The sequence below is a fragment of the Takifugu flavidus genome, chromosome 12 (genome assembly GCF_003711565.1).
Source record: "Takifugu flavidus isolate HTHZ2018 chromosome 12, ASM371156v2, whole genome shotgun sequence".
Lineage (NCBI taxonomy): Eukaryota > Metazoa > Chordata > Actinopteri > Tetraodontiformes > Tetraodontidae > Takifugu > Takifugu flavidus.
The window spans coordinates 9,144,776-9,161,844 of NC_079531.1; the positions used below are offsets into that span (position 1 = coordinate 9,144,776).

Below are 17,069 nucleotides of genomic sequence, written 5' to 3' on the forward strand. Positions count from 1 at the left end.
CCAGGCCCCCATCCACTAGCAGCGGGGGAGGTAGGGCCGGGCGATCCCGGGACCAAGGGGCTCTCGGGGCAGGCTTGATCCGAGAAATGTGGAAGGTGGGGTGCACGCGCATTGACCGGGGAAGCCGGAGTCTGACTGCCGCCGGGCTGAAGACTGACGATAGGGAATGGTCCCACAACCCGCGGGGCCATTTTCCTGGATTCCCCCTGAAGAGGCAGGTCCCGCATAGATAGCCACATGCGTTGTCCCACTCTTATCTGGGGGCCCGGGGTCCGTGCCGGTTGGCCGCCGCCTCGTACTGGGCCGCCCGCCCGCAAAGATTGGCCCGAGCCTGGGCCCACGTCCGCCTGCAGCGGCGGGCATAAGCTGCTGCAGAGGGACAAGACGCTTCGCCTGCTTGTGCGCGGGAACAGAGGGGTTTATCCAAAACACACTAGAACGGCGACATTCCCTGTAGGCAATTACATTGGGCTGCCTATTTAAGCAGGTGGCGCCTGCCTGTCAGGGCCAGGGTGTCTGTTTGTGTTGCCAGGGTGTCTGTTTGTGTTGTGTGGCTGTTCTGTTAGTCTTGTCAGTGTGTCTGTTGGTCTCCAGGCTGTCTGTTTGTCTTCCTTCGTCGTGTGAGGGTGTTTGTTCGGGTTCCCTCGTCGTGTGTTGGATCTGCGGTCCTGGAGGACTGCTTCTGTTCCTGAGTTCTCTGCAGTCCTGGAGGACTGCTTCTGTTCCTGAGTTCTCTGCAGTCCTGGAGGACTGCTTCTGTTCCTGAGTTCTCTGTGGTCCTGGAGGACTGCTGTTCCTGAGTTCTCTGTGGTCCTGGAGGACTGCTGTTCCTGAGTTCTCTGTGGTCCTGGAGGACTGCTGTTCCTGAGTTCTCTGCAGTCCTGGAGGACTGCTTCGGTTCCCGAGTTCTCTGCAGTCCTGGAGGACTGCTTCGGTTCCCGAGTTTCTGTTGCCCTGGAGGGCCACTTCGGTTCCTGAGTTTCCGGTGGCCCTGGAGGGCCGCTTCTGTTCCCTGTGCTCGGCTGTCCTGGAGGGCTGCCCGCGTCTTCCTTGTGTTGCTCCCCTTCCCCCGTAAAAAAACCTTGTGACTATTTTACTACTGTGCCTGGCCTGCGTTCGGGTCCTGTTCACCCCCCTCCGTGACAGAACACCCTGGCCAGTGTGGACCCGGCGGGTCAGGATGCAGTGGAGCTAAAGACACAACCCCTCCCTTCCCTTCCCTGACAGTAACCTTCCCCGTCGCCCACTTTGATGGTCCTTGTAGGGCGCCAGGAGGTGCCCGTTGAGGGGGGGTAATGTCAGGGTTTTGGGGTTGTGTCGGTCATTGTGCTGTAGGGGGTGGTGTGGGGCACAATTGGTTGCAGCTGGCACTGCTGGCAGGCACACCTGTAGGCAATTTACATTGGGCTGCCTATTTAAGCAGGTGGCGCCTGCCTGTCAGGGCCAGGGTGTCTGTTTGTGTTGCCAGGGTGTCTGTTTGTGTTGTGTGGCTGTTCTGTTAGTCTTGTCAGTGTGTCTGTTGGTCTCCAGGCTGTCTGTTTGTCTTCCTTCGTCGTGTGAGGGTGTTTGTTCGGGTTCCCTCGTCGTGTGTTGGATCTGCGGTCCTGGAGGACTGCTTCTGTTCCTGAGTTCTCTGCAGTCCTGGAGGACTGCTTCTGTTCCTGAGTTCTCTGCGGTCCTGGAGGACTGCTTCTGTTCCTGAGTTCTCTGCGGTCCTGGAGGACTGCTTCTGTTCCTGAGTTCTCTGCGGTCCTGGAGGACTGCTTCTGTTCCTGAGTTCTCTGCGGTCCTGGAGGACTGCTTCTGTTCCTGAGTTCTCTGCGGTCCTGGAGGACTGCTTCTGTTCCTGAGTTCTCTGCGGTCCTGGAGGACTGCTTCTGTTCCTGAGTTTCCGAGTTTCCTGTTGCCCTGGAGGGCCACTTCTGTTCCCGAGTTTCCTGTTGCCCTGGAGGGCCACTTCGGTTCCTGAGTTTCCGGTGGCCCTGGAGGGCCGCTTCTGTCCCTGTGCTCGCTGTCCTGGAGGGCTGCCCGCGTCTTCCTTGTGTTGCTCCCCTTCCCCCGTAAATAAAACCTTGTGACTATTTTACTACTGTGTCCTGGCCTGCGTTCGGGTCCTGTTCACCCCCCTCCGTGACAGATCTGGCAGAGAGCAGGTGTGCCTCCGGGGTTTAAGAAGAGTGCTCATTAGAGTCCTAATGCACAACAGGTGTGCGGGGCGAGGCGGCTCAGGGGCATGAATGCCTGCAGCTGTGACAGAGCCCCCCCCTCCTCAGCGGGCGTCTCCCGACGTCCCCAGAAAGTCCAGGGTCACCCTCCTGGGAAGGGGGGGGGGGGGGTCAGAATTCCTGCGACCCTGAGGACTCCAACCCACGGTCCTCGTCCTCCGCCTCCACGTCTGGTCCGGCCCTCCGAAGTCTGGCACGACCCACTCTCCTGGGTCGTGAAGGCTGATCCGGATGTCTGGCGTGGAAGTCACGAATTAGCTCTTTGTCCAGGATGTGACGTGCAGTTACCCAGGACCTCTCCTCAGGTCCATAACCCTCCCAGTCGACCAGGTATTGGAGACCCCTGCGCGGGGTCTGGAGTGCAGGAGCCGACTGACGGTGTATGCCAGGCCCCATCCACTAGCAGCGGGGGAGGTAGGGCCGGGCGATCCGGGACCAAGGGGCTCTCGTGGGCGGGCTTGATCCGAGAAATGTGGAAGGTGGGGTGCACGCGCATTGACCGGGGAAGCCGGAGTCTGACTGCCGCCGGGCTGAAGACTGACGATAGGGAATGGTCCCACAAACCGCGGGGCCATTTTCCTGGATTCCCCCCGAAGAGGCAGGTCCCGCATAGATAGCCACATGCGTTGTCCCACTCTGTATCTGGGGGCCGGGGTCCGGTGCCGGTTGGCCGCCGCCTCGTACTGGGCGCCCGCCCGCAGAAGATTGGCCCGAGCCTGGGCCCACGTCCGCCTGCAGCGGCGGGCATAAGCTGCTGCAGAGGGACAAGACGCTTCGCCTGCTTGTGCCGGGAACAGAGGGGTTGATATCCAAAAACACACTGGAACGGCGACATTCCCGTCGCCGAACTGATCAGGGAGTTGTGGGCATACTCGAGCCAGCCCAGAAAGGTCGACCATGTGGCCATGTCCCGTGTCGCCATGCACAGGAGGGCCATCTCCAGGTCCTGATTTATCCTCTCCATCTGGCCGTTGGTCTGCGGGTGGAATCCAGAGGACAGACAGGCGATGGCTCCCAGATGACCCCAGAACTCTTTCCAAAAGACAGAGGCAAACTGAGGACCCCTGTCTGACACCACCCTCTCCGGTAATCCATGAAGCCGAAAGATGTGCTTGATCACAAGTTGGGCCGTCTCCTTTGCCGACGGCAGCTTAGGCAGGGGCACGAAGTGAGCCATCTTACTGAATCTGTCAGTGATGGTCAGAATGACAGTGTTCCCTGCAGACTGGGGCAGCCCGGTGACGAAGTCCAGGGCGATGTGTATCCAGGGTCGACAAGGAACCGGCAGAGGTTGCAGTAGCCCGGCAGGTGCTCGGCGTGGTTGTTTCTGGTGGTTGCAGATGGGGCAGGCGTTGACGAACTCCTGGACATTTTCCCCCAGGGAAGGCCACCAAAACCTCTGCTTGACCCGCCGTCCGACGTGCTCCAGGATGGCAGGCCAGTCGAGACGCCCACTCCAGGACCTCAGCCCTGAGGGAGGCAGGCACGAAGAGCCGGTTGTTGGGGCAGGCGCTGGGCCCAGGTTGATTGGCAGCAGCCCTCCGGACTTTCTCCTCGATCCCCCAGGTTACTGCTGCCATGATGCACGAGGAGGGAAGAATGTTCTCCGGGGTCCTCCCCGGGCCTCTGTCCTCCTTCCCCGCGAACTGTCGAGAGAGAGCGTCTCCCTTGCCGTTGCGGGACCCTGGGCGGTAGGAAAGGGTAAAGTTAAATCTGGTGGAAAAACAGTGACCACCGAGCCTGCCGGGATTTTAGCCTCTTGGCTGTTCGAATGAATTCCAAGTTGTGGTGGTCTGTCCACACGATGAAAGGCAGTGTAGCACCCTCCAGCCAGTGCCGCCACTCCTCCAGGGCCAACTTGATGACGAGCAGCTCCCGATTTCCCACGTCGTACTTCCTTTCCGCTGGCGTCAAGCGGCAGGAGAAGAACGCGCAAGGGTGCAGCTTCTGGTCCTCCTGAGCCCTCTGGGACAGCACCGCACCCACCCCCGTGTCGGAGGCATCCACCTCGACCACGAACTGGCGGCTAGGGTATGGCAGTTGCAGGATGGGGGCAGTCGCGAACCGCCCCTTGAGCTCCCAGAATGCTGCGTCCGCCTCTGGGGTCCAAGCAAACCCCGTCTTGGTGCTGGTAAGCGCCGTGAGTGGTCCTGCAGCGGAGCTATAATTCCGAATGAAGCACCAGTAAAAATTAGCGAACCCCAGGAACCGCTGCAGCTGCTTGCGGGACTCGGGGCATGGCCAGTTCGTGACCGCCGAGACCTTCCCTGGGTCCATCTGGATGCTCCCCGGCACAATGATGAAACCGAGGAAGGACACTGATGGGGCATGAAACTGGCACTTCTCGGCTTTAACAAAGAGCTGGTTGTCCAGTAGCCGCTGCAGTACTGCCCACACATGCCGCACGTGATCCTTGTGGCCCTTAGAAAAGATTAAGATGTCGTCCAGGTACACAAAGACAAACCGATCTAACATGTCCCGAAGAACATCATTAACTAAGGCCTGAAAGACGGCCGGTGCGTTGGTTAATCCAGAGGGCATTACCAGATACTCGTAGTGGCCAGCCGGGGTGTTGAACGCCGTCTTCCACTCGTCGCCCTCCCGTATGCGAACCAAGTGGTAGGCGTTCCGTAAATCCAATTTTGTGAAGACAGTAGCCCCCTTGAGCATTTCAAAGGCAGAGGCGACAAGAGGCAGCGGGTACCGGTTCTTCATGGTAATTTCGTTGAGGCCCCGGTAGTCGATGCAGGGTCGCAGAGACTTCTCTTTTTTCTCCACAAAGAAGGACCCTGCACCTGCGGGAGAGGAGGACGGCCGGATTAGTCCGGCAGACAGAGAACTGGAGATGTACTCCTCCATGAGAGAGGGAGTAGAGTCTTCCCTTGGGTGTTGCGGTGCCTGGGAGGAGGTCAATCGCGCAGTCGTATGGTCGGTGCAGTGGAAGGGAGGTTGCCCGGGGCTTGCTGAACACCTCCGCGAGGTCGTGGTACTGCTCTGGAACCCCAACCAGATCTGGGGGCGTAACGTCAGGAGCCGAGGTCCCCCTCAGGGCTGGCGCTAGACAGGACTGGTGACAGTCTGCTCCTCACTCCAGGATCTCCCGTCTCCCAGTTGAGTTGCAGGTTGTGACGGCGGAGCCACGGGTAGCCCAAGACCAAGGGGAAGTGCGTCCCCTCCAGGATGTGGAAGCGTATCTCCTCCCGGTGATTGCCCTGAAGGAGCATCGTCACTGGGCCCATCTGGAGATGGATGTTCCCCAGGTGATGCCCATCCAACGCTTGGGCTGGGATGGCGGATGCCAGTGCTTCGTCTCCGCTGATCAGGCAGGCGTCAGCACCAGAATCAACGAGGGCAGCTAGGTCCTGTGGTTCCCCGGGAAGTAGGAAGCGAACTTGGAGTAAAAGGCGGGGTCGTTGAGGGGAAGCAGAAATAGGACTCACCAGTATTCCCCCCATTACTGGTGAGTCTGGGCTTTTGCTGGACAGGTCGCCATGAAATGACCTTGCCCACCGCAGTAGAGGCACAAGTTGAACTGACGCCGCCGACTGCGCTCCTTCCCTGAGAGCGACGTGCGGCCAAGCTGCATGGGTTCCTCCTCTCTGGAAGATGCTGCAGGCTGAGGAGGAACTCCCGTCGAGAGCTCGTCTGCCTCCGCGAAGTGTCGCCGCGGAGCTCTCTCCCGCCGACGAGCCTGAACCCTCAGATCCACCCGGGTTGCTAAGTCAATGGCCCCATCCAGCGAGCTGGGGACGTCCTAGGCCGCCCATTGTGTCCTTAATGTGGGCTGCTAACCCGTGTAGAAAAGTATCCACAAAAGTATCAGCGTGGCAGGGCTCCACTGGCTCCGGCTGGCCAGGGTGCGGAAGTCAATTGAGTAATCCGACACGACCTCTCTCCCTGGCGGAGCGCCAGCAGTCGACGTCCTGCAGAGGAGCGGGAGTTCCCCTGCCCGAACACTTTGTGGAGCTCGGCAGCAAACGCGGAGAAGGTGGAGCAAGCCTCCGATTGACGCTCCCACTTGGCTGTTCTCCAGAGCCATGCCCGTCCTGAGAGGTGTGTAATGGTGTACGCTACCTTGGCTGCCTCAGTAGCGAACGTGCGGGGCTGCAGGGAAAACAGCAGGGAGCAATTCACCACAAAGGAGTCGCAGGACTCCGGATTACCCTCGTAGCGCTCGGGTTCGCCAACCCGAGGTTCGGGGCCCTGCTGCAGAATTACAGGAGGTGACGTAGGTACGGAAGAAGCGGGAGGCGTCGCCGGTTCCAGGCATGCTGACAGTCAGCTGAGCAGATCGGAAAGCTCCGCGAGCGCCCACTCGTTCGCCTCCGTGGCGCGTCTTATCTTCGCGGCAACAGCCGCCACTGCCTTCTCGTGCAGCTGAATGATTTCCTCAATCCGTTCCAGTCGGTCCAGCGGGGACGGGTTGTGCGCTGGGTTCATTACTGGCCAGATCGTACTGTCAGGAACCAGATAAGAACCCAAATGCGACACACGAGTCTGGCTGAACACCGCTTTATTGTCGGACACAGACAACAGACAGGATTCTCCTGGGAGCGAGCAGAACAGAATGGTCAGGAACAGGCAAGGTCGGAACCGGGCGGGCAGGCAGGCAGGCAAACAGGAATGGAAAGTCATCGGGAACGAATAACAATCTAGCAGAGAGCAGGTGTGCCTCCGGGGTTTAAGAAGAGTGCTCATTAGAGTCCTAATGCACAACAGGTGTGCAGGGCAAGGCGGCTCACGGGCATGATTGCCCGCAGCTGTGACAGTTTCTGGCAGTTTTGTACCTGCTTAGATTTTACTGTGGAGGCCAACAAACAGCCCACTTTACTTAGATGATAAATAAGAAGCAAGTGCAGGCTGGGTATTAAAAAACCTGTTTGTCTCGTTTCGTTGATCAAACCAGCGTCAACATCAATGCGGTGCTGTCACATTTAGATCCCCGCATATTGGCCCCTTTTGCACTGATGAGGTGACTACCAGATTATTATTGTCCTTTGGAATGATTTTACATATTGTTTGATTTCATTGTGTTCCTGAAATAATCTTTTACAGACACAGTCTTTCTCATATATGACATTTGTTACTCACGTGCTTGAGGTTGATAACAATGTCAGAACAACATTTGCTGACCTTTGTGCATTTTAACTGTAGTTTTTTCCCACATTTCTATGTCAATAATGATGACATATCAATACCAAATATTTTTTGAAAAGCAGCCATTCTTTGTGCCTCAGACAATGTTAACAGCCATCCAGGTAATATCAATTTTTCCCTCTGGGGCAAGAAAAGAGAACTAAAAGTAGAATCAAAATTAGGCTTCAGAAGGTCGCTAATGTTGCTGAGGCTGCTAATGTGTAAACAGGCACCTGAATATGCATTTCTGTCATTATTCCTGGTTTTATACAGTAAAGTGAGGTTTTGGTTCTTTACTTTTACTCACTGGTCTAACTCACATGTGAAGAAATGACCCCTTGGCTTTTTCATCTAACCATTTCTTTCACCATCCTTCATTTCCAGAGTTCTGAAAGATTATCAGCATTTGAACATTTGAATGTGTGAATGATGGTGGGACACAATGTTTGGTTTGTTGATCGGTGAGTGTATTAGCTGCAACAAACACTGTCAGTCAGCCAGGAACTTTAAAGAGCACCACAGCACCGGGGCGAGGTAACAAGCCTGAGAACTACTCAGTAGCAAACTATTTTTTTAGCTTTTGCACAAAAAAAACCTTTTCGAATAAATCCATCAGGTGGTTGAACCAGTCTTTCATTTGAATGAGGAAACAAACACTTTCCCCTTCCCCTGGATTTTTGCTGGTTTATGTGGTCTGTTTTTCTTCTGTGCATAAAAAGTCTTTAAATTTCAACAGCGGGAAGACAAACACAAGGTAAGACAATGAATGTAGTTCCCTCAAAACTAGCTTCAAAAAGCTTACATTCATTTTACCTGTCAACAATCCAACTCATTTTTTATCAGAAAGAATCACAGATTGGTTTGACAAAGACACTGCCATTGGTCATCTGCTGCCAAGGAAGAGGATGAGCTGGAGTTTTTGTAGATTTGATCAGATCAGGACAAACAAAGCCCATGTCCTCTTTAAACCTCACTATAGGCTAATACCAATGGCCCAAAAAGAGATAAAGGCACATGTTATTGAACATCATGCTTTACAAGCTGACCAACTCAGCCTGGAGAGCCTGCTGACAGATCTTCCTTAGCTAAGTCAAGAGAAAAAAGCTGCTCTAATAGTGTTTTCCACTGAAATAACTCCAACTGTAGGAACATGGATGTTCCTGGGAACATTACCATGACATGTTCTGGCATTACATAGAGGCATTTTGGAACATTTTAGGGCAGGAACACCAGTTCTTTCCCTGTTGGCTACCTCATCTCTCTAAAGAAATGGAGACTGGGTGACCTTTCTACTGATAACATCCTCATTCCGATTCATTCACTCTCCAAGGGTGCTGACATAGAGGTAAGGTTGTGGACAGGGTTAAGTCTAGCAATCCTTGTAACGGGTATCCCTTAAGGAAATCTCTTATCTTAGACAGAATCATTGCTTCATTTATTCTATTCACTTTTTCTTATTTGTATTTCTTCTTCCTCCATTGGTTTCAGGGTTAAACTGGAAACATTTCTGGTTGTATCCAGGTAATTGTGCAGTTGGAGACGGCCGCAGGCCAGGATGAAAGTAGAACCTTCTGATTACAAAAGTGTGGATCACTTGCAGCGTTTGATTCAAAAGTGGGCTGTCAGGAGAATTCTTTGTACTGAGAGAGGAGAGAGAATGTCCTTATTTCTTCTTTATGTTGGCAGTGATCTCTCTATTAGACATTTTAGAAGAAATAATATTGAAGTCTCTCTTCTCCTTTTTCCATCTTGCCATGTGTTTTTCTTTCATTCTCACCTCCCTGATCATCCCCTGTTCCCCTTGACCCTCCATCCCCACTGCCCTCTTCATCCTCCCCCTTTTTAGCTTCTTGCTCTCATTTTTGTGCTTTGATCCCACTGGAGATTTTCTGTAATGTCCTCTCATACTCATCCTTCATTCATCACTGCTAAAAATGCATCTGTAACCACATGAGAAGTTGAGAGAAGTATTTCAAGACTCCTAGTTGCTTGGACACTAGAACGGTTGTTTTTGGTGTTACTTGGTCAGGGTGATGGTTGGGGGTTATGGTTAAGTGCATCTTCATGTCCCTATGGTTCTGCTTTTTTCCAATGTCTCCTTTCTCTCCTTTACCTCTTCTCTATTCGTCATCCACCTCCCCTCTTGCCCTTTTAATTCTCATCTCTTCTCATCTGAGTCAGCCGTCCATCCCAAAGCGACGTGTATCTAAACAGGGAAGTCTGGCTGAGCCCAGGGATCTGCCCTGCCCTTCACTTCCGACTGCTCATCTATTCATTTGGTCTGTGTGTGCCTCCACCACATCTGACTCGCCTGTGTCTCGCTGCCCGCAGCTCGCTCACCAACACGCACCAGAGCTTGCGCACGTGCGCTAATACGCAGACACATGCACGCACACCCGGGCTCTGATTGCAAGCCTGACGGAGCGTTAAATTACAGCCTTCCCAACAATGCTGTGAGGGAATTGCTGTGTGCTCTACTTGTTTGTCTCTTATCCTCTCTTCTTCTTCTCCTCTGTCTTCCTTCTTATCTTTGCACATTTTTCTCTCATCTCATGTGAACTCTTTTACCTGTTGCTTTCCCTTTTCTAATTACTTTCTCTGGACTTTGCACATCACTCTTTCGCTGATCTAGTGTACAACTTTACCTCCTTTGTTTTTCTGTTGTTTGCATTATTTCATCGCTGTTTCATTTACTAACATCAGTTGTTATTTTTACTGACGATTCTGCTATCGGGTTTCCCCTCAGTTTACATCAGTCTCATTTGTCCTTTTAACACTTTCTGTGTCTTCTTCTTGGCTCTGCAATTCCACTAATACCAACACGTCTCTCTTTCTTGTTTTACCATCATAGTGCCCCTCTGTTGTACAATCTCTTCCCGTTCCCCTCAGCCCTCATTACCGTGTGTGTCAGGTTTCATCCTGTCAATTAAAGGTCAGCAGCAGGGATTTCCCTGGGCATCTCAGCTAGCAGATTTAGCACTCTGCATCACCAGCCTTATGCTCCATATTTATAATAGCACCAGTAGCTATACCCCATAATGCCATCAGCCTACATATTAAGACAGCAAACACCACGCTGCAAGCACAGAAAAAAAGGCCTGCTAGATGGAGGTTATTTTAACGAACAGCTTCCTTAGCTCTCACTGTCATCAGCTAGTGGCGATTTCATCGCTTAACGACAACCGTCCGCTGCATTTCTTAAAGGATGGCAGCTGTGGCAGCAGGGTTAAGCACTGAGTCACCACAGATTTGCTTCGAAGGCAGAAGTAACTCAGGAAGGTAAGGCAGCATTCGGATTTTGCTTTAATGTGTAGCATTCCCACAGATGTTTTACATGGAGTGGTAGCAGACCAATTACAAATTAGTTAAAAAGGGAAGAAATGTTGAGCTCTACAGTTCTTAGACTACAGTTATGAAAGTGTTCTTTCTGTGAATGAGTTGGTGGGGGGAGTGTTTGCATTTACATTGAGTGAGTGGGCGATCAAGGTAAGTGAGCAGCGAGACAGCAGGGTGAGTGTGACTATGCACAGTGTGTGTGTGTGTTAGGTTCAGGAGGGCCGGTCATGATGTTGTGGGACGTCCTTCAGCTTTGGAGGTACCTGTGAATAAATCTCAACTGTGCTCCTTGAATACAGTGGTGGCTGAAGCATAAAAGGCGGTAAAAATATGCTATTTAAATAAGCATGTCACCTTTGTATCACTGTATTTATCACCGTTGGAGTTTGTATACTTGAACATAAAAAACAGGAATATACTTTCACTATAGTTAGTGAGAATATCTGGAAATACTTCTGAGATCTTAATTAATGTGACAGAAAATAACTGAAACCAAGAAATTGCTGAAGTGAGAAATTAATCTTGGCAGCATATTTGTGCGTCCTGTTATAATGGTTTTACATTATAGTTTTTGTTATTGTTGTTTTAGTGTAGTCTCTGTGCAATGAGGGCTGCTTCCTGCCTGATCTTGTCTTTCCTGGGGCTGCTCACCTGCCTCCCAATGTCTATCACCTGTGCCTTGCTGTTCCGACCATCCCCTCCTGTGTATAGGCTTTGCTCTGGTTTTGCGTTGGTTTCTTCCTATGTGTGTCATGTGTTTTTTGTGTTCCCTGTATTCCCACTGTAGTTTCAGTATATGGGTTTTTCTGTCTCTGGCCTGCCTCTTGAACCAAACCCTGAATTCACCTTTTTAATTATGTAATTCTTAACGATGTTGATGTTTTATAGCACCATCATTAGCCACATCTGTAAAGGTATAACACAAAAACTGTACATGGCACCACCGTATAGTAACCTTTACATAGTTAGACACAGTTAATTTCCTTTTTCCGCAGGTCAAATTGTCTGATATGTCGGTCCCATCAGAACAACTCAAGAGAAGCTTGATACGATCAAAAGAATTGCAATTGTAGAATTTAAAGTCACAAGATATGATTGATTTAGTGTAACATCATATTCAGACTGAATATTGTCCGACAGTTCAGCAGAGAACACAAGAGCTGAGGGTTAGATGAAGGGCTCCGACCACCCAGGGAACATTCATTACGTTGTCTCATCACTCCATTGTTTTGAGTGAAAGTGTGTCCTTGAATGCCCTCCGTCTGCGCAGCTGAGATTTAGGCCCTTTTATCCAGAGGGCCTGACTCCGACATTACTAAACAAATCCAACAAGAACGTGCCACGCGCAGCAAGAGCGAGAGATTTGCGACGCAGCGCTGCACTTTACACCCAGATTGCCGTTCATTACATTGCTGCATTTAATGAACGGCTTTAATAAGTACAGATGACAGTAAAAGAAAATCAGTTTTGTGACTTTCAGCTTTTAGGGCTAAATCTTAAACATTTGAGCTGTTTAAAATTGGAAGGTGAAATCTGTTTCCCTGGATGCAAAATTGCTTTGAAAACTGGTGAAACGGTTGAATCATTTCTATGAATTTCTCCGAACCAAGTCCAAGCTTCTTGTGGTTTGAGTGACCAGTGCATTTTCTGCTGCCAACAATGGACTCAGATGGTGCTCTTGTTGGCATCAGACATTGTCTGAGGGACACAAACTGGTATTACACTGTCAGGGGTTATTGTATTAAAAAGTATTATAGCGCTTGGGTTCATTGTCATTGCTGGAAGAGAGACGTCCTGTCCTGGCTTGATAAGCATGAGCACGGTGGCACCACTCAGAGATACTTAAATACCCACCAGCATTCCAGAAATGGATATAATCAGGCAAGTGCACAGGGCTGTTGGGCTTCTTCATATATATAATGCCACTGTAATCTCTTAAGGAGAAACATTTGAAAGCATACTTTTAATATATAAATAAATAATATAGAAATAAATTATAATATGTAATTACAATGTAATGAGAAGTTGTGGGGGTTTTTTTCACGCAAATTTCTCAAAATACCTTTAGGTTCATGCAGTTTTGACCTGTGAAGAAACTGCTGCTGTTTCCTTGTCTTACTGTTTAAAACAACACGTTATGTTCTGAATGTAATGCCTGTCCAATTTAAATTTACGTAAGCAAATCATTACAAAATGCATACAAAATGGTGAAGCTTTTCTCTTTATCCAGGAAAACTGTCCACTTGTGATTAACCCAGATAATGTCTTTGTTTTCCCAGCAGCTGGTCCTATGAAGCTACTGGATGCTCTTGCCAATTAGCATATTGCCTCTTTGTTTTTCAATTATTGCTCACCTCTTTCATTTAAAAGTTCTAATAAGAATAGCAGCCTTCAGTTATAGCGCTCACACACAAATATCCCAGGATGCATCTGCCCAACTCATTTTGTTTGATATCTCCTATTCAGGCCCCAAAACAAGAGGCCTTGTCTAAGCCTGGTTAATTAATAACTGCAATAAAAGCTTCTTGTGAGGATCAGCTTATTCATCTCCCACAGATCGTGTTCATGTTCATATTGGTTAAGATGAGAGCTGAATCTCCGGCCTGAGGAATAAAGCATTGGTTTTGTAAATTAAGATATTACCAGGTTAACTTTTTGTTTCAGACAGAGTCAGCAACATCAGCTCATATCAACAGCGCTCCGATCATTGCCCAATGGTTGCCCTTTAGAGGTATAAACCTTTCCCCTTCCCTCAAGTACTTTTATTGTCTCTTCTAAAATAAATTGACCTGAACAAAAAAGGACATAATTGCAGAGGAAAAAAATGAGTTTATATACCAAAAACATGCAGAACATTGTGTGTTGTTACAGACAAGATGGGAGGGACAAAGATGGTTATTAAAACACTCTTTAAGGACTGGACATGAACTAACCATGGGGTCGGCAAAAACAGCTGGAGAGAAACCAATTAGTCACGCAAAGTGTTGTTAAATTTTAATCAGCTGATGAAAGCTCAACAGGCAGATTGGAACAGCAGTTTGAGACAGACTTCTGTGAATACTTCCAACTTTTGTTCATATGCCTCATTTATGAACAGCGATTCATTATAAAGCGCTAACATCTCACCTCTTACCTCCACTCAACGTTCCTCCCTCTGTCTCCTGCTCAGTCACGTAATTCATCCTCGCGTCTGCACAGGCAGATGGGGCAGTGGAGCAGATGTGGCTGATGTTCTGTGCCAGTGAAGCATAACGGTGCAGTTATCCTGCTTGGCATGAAGCAGAACGCCTCAACACGATAGAGAGCAGAGCACAGCGGGGCTGAAAGCTTTGAGGAGCAGCAGGGGCATCCAACTCACTTGTTGATGCAAATTGTTGCCTCTCTCTCAGCTCTATTCTGTATTTGTTAATAATGTCAGCTAAAAGGGTGGATATTGTTATTAACAACCAAAAATGAAGTGAACAGACCAGTAGAGTGGCCCTCAGGTCTGTGCAAAGCTGCTGAATGTAACAAACAGACACTGCTTATAAAAGATGACTTGACTTCCCCTTCAGCAGCACAAGTCCATTATATGCTCCATCACGCTTAATCAGTCAGCCACATCATATTAACCTGATACATGCTGAGTCATCTTTGATCCCCACGTTCACACCAAAGATACTTTGATGCACATCATACCACGATGTGCAGAAATATCCCACTGCACCATGAACGCCTCGATGGGGAGTCGGACTCTTCGCCTAATTTACTATTTATGATATTTATGATAGAAAGTTTGTGCTCTGTGGTAGGTACAATGCTGAACGACAGCTAGTTAATGATACTAGAGGATTGCGTATAAAGAAACTTGAACAAAGTTCTGTTGTGAATTCCTAATGAAAAAACGAGCTGGTATCAAGTCTAGATACTTTAAGAGCAAAATACCACAGTGTTAGTTACACTTTTAAAGTGTAATTTGGATATGAACAATGTGAGCTTTTGTAGCACTAAATGTAAGAATAATAGAAGTGAGAACAACAAAATCTGCCTTGAAAATGATAAGCCATTAAAGAAGACATATTTGTAATATCAGCTCTAATACATTATAGCATTTATTTATTTAAAAAAGAAAAAAGGAGAATCCAGCACATTCTCTGTCCTATTTAGTTCATCAGCTGTATAAATGTCTGAAGTGTCTTTAAATTCTGAATCAACCAGAGGAGCCAGCACTGCTCTAAGACTGCTGTTAGTGTTCCAGTGGTCTGTAACTCATCTGGAAATAACATCAACATTTTAGATAAGGTTTAAGTCTGTAAGTGAAAACAACTTGGACATATGAAGCGTTGCTGGGGGCATCTGCTGAATTGAGAACCACAGCAGATCACCACCACTGTGCAACCTTGACCGTCTCTCTTTCTTCTCCCTTCAAACTTTGAGACAACAGTTGATTTCACCTCCATAGTCAAAACACACTCCGATAATGTTCTACAAGACAAGAGTGGATGCTTTGAAATTTGGAGAATCAAGTCACCAAGGATGGCCCACCGATTAATGGACAAACATGAAAAACCTTTTTTTTTCTTTTAGTGCAATTATCTGATTACTCACAGTTATCTGATTTTTATGGTCGTGTAAATTAGCTCAGTGAGTGGAAAATCTGTTTCATGGGAGTGAAAGCAGCAGAAGATATTAAAGGATATTTTCAAGATGTGCAAATCTTATACTAGAGGGCTGGAGCGGCACATCTCCCAGCATGCACTGCAACAGGAACCAGCGTGCAAACTCAAAAACTCGGATCAATCCTCAACAGGCAACAGTTTGAATTAGTGCCTGACTTGACCAAGCGACATCAAAGATTAAAACGTCACGTGTTGGATTCCATTCTATATGTTGCGCAGATACATTTCATGCAAGAGCTGTAAAGGCCAATCAGTGCTCCTCTGCCCTGTTAATCTTGTTCTCTGGTCTATGGCACAATGTTCTTTCAGGGTGAACTGAAGTGCCTTTGCTGTTTTGTGCTGCCTGACGTTGACTGTGACCGAGGAGGGAGCTGAGGACAGTGCTGCTCCTCTGACCTCCATGCATCCGTCATAAAAATCCGTGAATGAGCCTTTTGGAGTCAAGCCACAAAAAATGTTGTTTTTCTGAACTGGCTATCCAAGGCACTACTAACTGGTTTTACTGCTCTAGCCCTGTACGGCGACTGATTAGCAACAATAAGCATTTAGTGTTCTATTACAATTGGAGTCTGTCTCATCTTTTCATTTCATCCATTTGACAACATTTGGCTTCATCTTGTTTCACTGAGATGTTTTAGCCCTCCTTTCTTCTTTGAGGAAGATTAAAATTGACAGAGGCCAATTGTGCTCCTTGACTGAAACATCACCTAATTTGAGACACCAGCACATGTGCAATAATTGCCAGGAGACAGATTGAATTTGGGGTTTTCAGCTATGACAGACTCCCACATGCTCGCACAGGTAAGTGACATTATAAAGGCCCAGAGTTATTTTAACTTCACTAATTAAGTTTAGATGTTCATGACAGCATACAACCACTCGTGCAGGTGTGTGTGTGTGTGTGTGTGTGTGTGTGTGTGTGTGTGTTGTGTGTGTGTGTGTGTGTGTGTGTGTAGGTCATTAAAAAACCAACTGCCATATTTATCCTTAAAAACCAGGAACTAAAACTGTTCCTAGATATTTGAGAGCAACAAAGACTTCCACATGCTTAAATTACTCTGTTACTTTTACTTTAACAATTTATATGAGAATATAAATACCCTTTAAACTATAAAAAGTTTGTTTTCTAGTTTAGAATGCAATAAAGATAATAAAAACAATGATGGATGGATGGATGGATGGATGGATGGATGGATGGATGGATGGATGGATGGATGGATGGATGGATGGATGGATGGATGGATGGGTCTGGCACTCATTCACAACTCCCAGCTTGCAATACAGTAAGCAGGGTGAAGTGGAGACATTTTAGACACTACGTTTTAAACGCTGTTATAGTGTCACATAGTACATACTGGATCAACATTAGCAGCATTAACCTTTATTCACTACTAATTATTTAATGCAAGACCCCCAGGGGTCCTTCGATTGTTGTATAATAATCCACCTAATTATTAAATACAAACAACATTGTTAGGAGCATTAGACACAAACTGAACCCCAAAAAGCAGATACACACACACACACAGGACTGAGTAGATTTGACCAGATCAGACTTTTTCTGAAAATCCTACAAAGAACCAAAGTTAGAAAACTCTTTGTCAGAGCAGGCTGGATGGCACAAACAGACAGCTGAATGAGCAATCATGGAGGGTTGAACAACGAATTAGCAAAGATGGAAGCGTGGATCAGTCTTTTAAAACGTAGAATGTAG

General features: G+C 48.5%; 1 long non-coding RNA gene across 1 annotated transcript; it reads left to right on the plus strand.

Moving 5' to 3' along the window:
• The first annotated feature begins 513 nt into the window (after positions 1–513).
• LOC130535046 (uncharacterized) lies at positions 514–1,096 on the plus strand. The gene is made up of 2 exons (XR_008953026.1): positions 514–766; positions 870–1,096. It is a non-coding gene; the product is annotated as an uncharacterized LOC130535046 (long non-coding RNA).
• The last annotated feature ends 15,973 nt before the right edge of the window (positions 1,097–17,069 follow it).